The 5,747-nt window shown below is 54.4% G+C and overlaps 1 long non-coding RNA gene across 2 annotated transcripts; it reads right to left on the bottom strand.

Annotated features, from left to right (window-relative positions):
• Window positions 1-606: 606 nt before the first annotated feature.
• Window positions 607-3,138, bottom strand: LOC123479839 (uncharacterized). 2 transcript variants are annotated; one of them, XR_006655595.2, is made up of 3 exons: window positions 2,882-3,138; window positions 2,562-2,638; window positions 607-728 (listed from the first exon to the last, which is right to left on the bottom strand). It is a non-coding gene; the product is annotated as an uncharacterized lncRNA (long non-coding RNA). The 2 variants fall into 2 exon arrangements; XR_006655594.2 differs by lacking the exon at window positions 607-728 and adding an exon at window positions 2,077-2,182.
• Between the last annotated feature and the right edge of the window lie 2,609 nt (window positions 3,139-5,747).

Genomic DNA, 5,747 nt, shown 5'->3' with positions numbered 1-5,747 from the left:
CAAGGGAGGGAATTCCCTCACACACCAAAATACACCGGGAGAGGGTCTTGTCTTTCAGGAGTGAATTTTAATAATTCCCAGGGAAGGGGCCGGTGTGTTCAGTGAGGATACAAGAAGCAGGCCGAAGGTAAAGGGAAGGTTGACAAAATGGCCAGGGAGTTGTCCAATCCAATTTCGGGAGTAAGGGCCACCGTTCCCAGAATGGCATTCTGCAGGGCTGAGCAGCCTTTGAACCTCCAAAAAAATGCCCAGGCAGCTGTCTGTGTTGCTGGGGCCTGTCTCGGCGGGGCAAGTCCCTGTGTCTCGTTTCTCTACAAAGGGCGAGGGCAGGCTCTCTTTGGTGGCTGTGTTTTCTCGACCAATAAGACAACACTGGCGGAAGGTCTGAGCCTCTTACGAACAAAGGGGATGAGCAGATACAGCTGTGGATTACCAGCTACAGGGAGCTGATTTGATGAACTCATTAAATATCATGATGTAATTGCTGGCTCCCAGTCGGGACACAGAGCCCAGTTAACACAGCATAATAAGCTAATTTTCTATTATGATAGGATCTTTGAAATGAGTTTTTAATGATTATTTTTACAAAGCATCTACAGATGTTCGGCCCGTCCACTGGCCCATTAGCTGAGCAAACCCAAACTAGGCTGATGTTGATGACGACGACTATTTTGCCGGAGGAGACGGTGCCTTCTTTGCCATCTAGGGATCATTTCTTTCTTTTTTTTCTTTGAAGATTTTATTTATTTATTTTTAGAGAGTGGGGAAGGGGAGGAGAAAGAGAGGGAGAGGAAGATCAGTAGGTGGTTGCCTCTCGCACTCCTCCTACTGGGGACTTGGCGTGCAACCCAGGCACGTGCCCTGACTGGGAATTGAACCGGCAACCTTTTGGTTCACAGGCCTGCACTCAAGCCACTGAGCTAATACCAGCGAGGGCCAACTAGGGACCATTTTAACAAGACATTCTTTTGACCGTGTTTAAGTGCTAAGCTCTCTTTTGGCTCCCTGCCTTCTCTCCTGCCTTAAACTAGAATCATTAAACATCCAGATAAGACAAGCTCCTCCACGCCACTATTCAGAGCTGCATCTTCCAATCATTTCTCTCCAGGCCAGCGGGAATTAGCACCTGCCTGCTGAGGCACCTCCCAGACCATTACCCTACGTGCTCCCTAGGAGGAGAACAGCTCTGACCCCGGCCACGTGGTGTGGTCCTGCATGTAGCCCGGGGGGCGGAGGTGATTAGGTATGGCCTCCCCAGCCCTAGATGGCTGGCTCCTTTGCTCCCCTTTCGTTCCTTTGATGGCTGTGGGTGGAGCGGAGGGATGAAAGGGCGTGTGCTCTGGGACTGCAGGTGTATTCACCGTCATGCCTGGGGCGAGGCAGCACCGTGGGAAAGCCCAACGTAGAGTGAGGGCTTCCGCTGCACCTCCTCTCTGTTCCCCGGGCCACACAGTGACCCCTTCTGAAAACCAGCAGATGTCTGCAGACGAGACTTAAAATACCCAGGTGCCGGCGTCCAACTCAGAGATCAGGGAAGAAGGATGATTACAGTAATGCTTGTGGGGTTCAGTCCATGGGGTACACACAGGCAGCCCAGGAGCTAGACGTCACTCACGGACATGTTTTGCTTTCCCCCCCAAAGTGGGGTCACACAGCCTTTTTAAACTCATTCATTGTGCTTCTGAATTTCAGAATTGATTTCATGTAACATTGGCAAATTCCAGCTTATCTCCAAGAATCAGAACAGTTTACCTGAGCCCGTTCCCTCGTACAGCACCTCCCGGGCCCTGCACAGCAGCCATCCTCTCTGCCGCACGGACGGGGATTCTCCAGCGGTGCAAACCCCGCTGCTCTCTGTCATCTCCCCGACATGGAGCCCAAGGTCTCTCTCTGTCATCACCGCGTGGGCACTGTCCTTCGTCTGGCCCTGAGGGTCAGAGGGAAGTCCCCAGGGGGAAGTGATGGAAGTGACCGGTAACCACGCATGTGTGGTATACAAGCAGAGAACGTTGAAAGAACACAATTCAAGGAGCTTTTGTGAAACAAATTTGTCAACTCCACCGATTTACGTTACCCCCTGGCCTGGCTGATACTTGAGTCTGTAGAGCACGTTTAATCATTTTGGGGGACTTCTCAGCTGTGTGGGGAACGGCAGGTTTCTGTGTTCACAGGAGAAGGGTTTCTGGAATCGAGAAGGAGGTCAGGTGACCGGCTGTCCTGGTTTCCCAGATCTAAGGGGTTTCCCAGGATACAGACCTTTCTGGAAAGTCTCTAGTAAGCTGGGATGGTCAGTCACCCTAGGAGGAGCCTCCAAAAAGGTCGTCTTATCTGGATGTTTAACGACAGGGACCATCCGATGAGCCCTGCCTTCTCACAGCTTTGCTCAGAGGCAGTGCTGGGTAGCTGCCCCTGTCCCCCTCCTGGAAATGCCCGCTTCCCTGGGACCCCTGAGCTCACACCCCACTGAGGGTGATGTGCAAAGGACACCGTGGGCCCTTCCCTCTGCTTCGGCAGCAGACCTGGCTCTGGGCCTGGGTTTGAGGGCCCTTTGGGGAACTCACAAATTACTAGTGAATTCAGTTGGCTTCTAGCTCAGAACCTCTCTCCAGTCTCCATCCAAGAGGGAGAACCTTGGGACCTGGAGGGACAGCAGTGACACAAAAGAATGTTGCTGGCCTGTTACTCATCTGCTTCCCAGTTTAGCAGTCACTCCCACCGAGCAGTCCCTGAAGTCGTCTTTAAGAGAAAATGACTAGACATCCTCGCCAGGAGAGGGTCTGTTGCATCCCCTCTTTTTAGGGCCCCTAGTTCCCAGAGACTGAATGTCCCCCAGCTTCCTCCTGCCAACCCCTGGCCCTCCCCAACTCAGCAAAACACTCACCTCCCTGGAGAGCCTTTTCCTATTCAGCCCCACCTGCCTCGGGCAGCTCCATCAGCCCCGCGTTCCCAGAGTCCCCTGCGTCCCCTGCGTCCTGAAGACCCGGCACTGTGTGGACACACGATTCAGGTTTCATTCACTTGCAATTCCTGATAGTTCCATCCGGGCTGAGCCGAGTTCTATTTTCTGAAGAACGGTTTTCACAAAACAAACGAACACTGACAACAAAATTACACGGACGTTTAGCTTAATAAAGAGGACAATCTGCCAAAAAGCGCTTCACGCTCCGGGGCCTGGCGGGGGTCGCTCGGCAGATGTGTGTCTGGGGTGGAGTCCATGCCTGGCCTTTTTGTCTCTCCTCTTCTCGAGCCTTTCCTCATTGTCACCCTGGGCTGACCCAAAGGGCCTCTCCCTCCTTCGACCCTCGGGCAGCTTTAGGCCTGCAGCCTCTTTGGCCTGCACTTGACCTTCTGTAGCCAGCTCTCTCCCGTGTGAATCACACGGCCCTTACTCACCTTCCTCTGGGACCTTCAGACATGGGTCTGCCATCACCACAGGGCGTCAGCTCTGCACGCTCCCTGACCAACCCCCCGTGGCACAGTTCGGCACATGGCTCCCTGGTGCCCAGACTTTGTAGCGCCTTCCCAGCTGAGCTGCGGCGTGTGAGGCTACCTGCCCCACCAGGTGCTCACACCTGCTCAGCACAGTGTGGGAGGGTTGACATCTGCAGGGCAAGTTATGACCAATGAGACACAGGAGTCCAAGGATGAGCTCTCCTTCCCCCTCTTCTGGGGCAATTGTCCTGGGACACATGTATTCTTACAGCCCCCAGGAAGATGCCCCATGTGACCGAGCAGTCAGCAGAGGTCACTGGTCATGCACCTGGCCCAGCTCTCCATCCTCCCCAGCCTCGTCCCCTCCCCCTTCCCTGTCCTTCCCTGGCCTGAGGGGTCGCTCCAGCAGGCCAAGCCCTTCGGCTTTGAGATAACAGGAGAAAACGCACCACCTCTCATTCTCAGTGAGCCAGGCAGGCTCAGGAGTTCCCAGCACCTGCAGCAGAAAGAACCCCAAATGCTTCCCAGGACCAGGGGAAGCGTTTTGCTGCTAGTCAGCAAACCGAAACGTAATTAAAATGCTTTCTTTAAAATAGTTTACCATTCTGATTATTTAAATCGAATATACCCCAACTAGTCTAGAAGAGGTTTGGTATTTACTGAATACCTTTATAAAATAATGATTTTTCTCTATGTGCCGTGTCCCCATTACATGTGAATGTTTGTAGTTTAGAGACTAGGGGTGTTAGAAATCGGGGACTTGTCCTTTTCCTCCCCGGAGTCCCCAAAGCCTGATGTCTCTGTGTTGTGAGCACTCTGGCAGCATCGCAGATGCATCATAGGGTGGCTCTGAAGTGGTTCTGGGGCAGTTCGGGGCCTGGCCCTGTGATTCAAACACCTGAGTCCCTGCGAGAGCTGTGGCCACCGCGGGTTCTGCACTCAGACCCCCACGCAGCCTCCGAGGGTCAGGGGGCTTTCCAGTGGCACGGAAGCTAGAAACGGTTTCCCATCCAGTCCCAAGTGACTCCTCCAGTCCCAGCACTGGCCCCGAGACCAGAAATGTAAGAAGCCCCCGAGAATGAACCAGGGTGCGGGGTCGTGTTTGTGGCGGGGTCACTCTGAGCCTCGCCCCCAGCGTAGGCTGCGCCGTGGGGCAGAGTCCTCTCTGTAGAACACGCTCAACCCCAGCTGCCCGGGGACAGGAGGCAGGTGGGACAGATGCCGTGTGCAGGGTGTGCCATCTGCTTCTTGTCTCTCTGAAGGCACGTCCTCTCGTGCTTCCTGCAAGTGGAATCACACCGTATTTGTCCTTCCATGACCAGCTTATTTCATTTAGCATCATGCTTCATCCATGTTGTAGCAAGCACGGCATTTCCTTCCTCTAAGGCTGAATAAATCACAGGCTTTTAAAGGCAAATTCTAAAAAGCATTCCTCTTTTCATCAAGGGGAAAACCAGCTGAAAACAAGTGGGTTGTCAGGTCCGCTGCGGACTGACTGAGACCCTCAGAGGCGGCTGCCTGGGTGATGGGGGAGAGGGGCCGAAACTCTCGCGTCGCACCCAACGCAGCTCTGTCTTCCTCAGTGCAGAGCTGGGCTTCTGTCAGATTCACAGAGGAAAAGCAGATTCGGCTGCTAAAATAGCTTGAACCCCCTGCAGTCTCCCCCTGTCCTCTCCCATTCTCCCACGCTCCATCCACACCATGTCTCCCCGTCTAACCCTCACCGACTAGATGTCAAGGCTGCTGCCTGACCCGGCTCTTCGAGAAGAGGCCGAGCGTCTGCTCCGGTTCAGACCTCCCCAAGGATGAGAAGAACAACCCCGCTCTCCCTGGTTCCGGATGGGAGGGTGTTCCCCGACACCGGAGGGGCTGAGTTCGGCTCTGAGCCTCCAGGCCACTAAGGAAGTCATTAGAAGGTTTGTTACCATGTGATCCATGCAGGGCCCTTGAAAACGGACCTCACACACTGCCGTGAGCTGAATGCTTTCCCTCCCAGCCCGCACCTGGATCCCTGTCACGCCAGGGAGCAAGCCAGAGCTTGTCGTAGACATAAGTAGAACCGCCTCACCCTGCCTTCCACGCCCTCTGAATCGTACAGATGAATGTCTAACCTCATGGACTCCTTCCCATTCTTCCAAACACACCCCAAGGTCTCCCACTCCCGCCCATTCCCTGGACAGCTCTGTTCCATCGGGAAGGGGCTTCATCTCCAGGCATCCGCCTGCATGGCCGGCACCCAAGGCCCTAAGGGTTGTCCCCTGGAGGAGCCTGATGCAAGAGGGCCACCTCTGGTGGGTCAATGACAGCAGCTCCTG

Source organism: Desmodus rotundus, chromosome 10 (genome assembly GCF_022682495.2).
Source record: "Desmodus rotundus isolate HL8 chromosome 10, HLdesRot8A.1, whole genome shotgun sequence".
Classification (NCBI taxonomy): domain Eukaryota; kingdom Metazoa; phylum Chordata; class Mammalia; order Chiroptera; family Phyllostomidae; genus Desmodus; species Desmodus rotundus.
The sequence above is the reverse complement of the archived record's forward strand: the minus strand, read 5'-3'. Positions and strand labels throughout refer to the sequence as shown.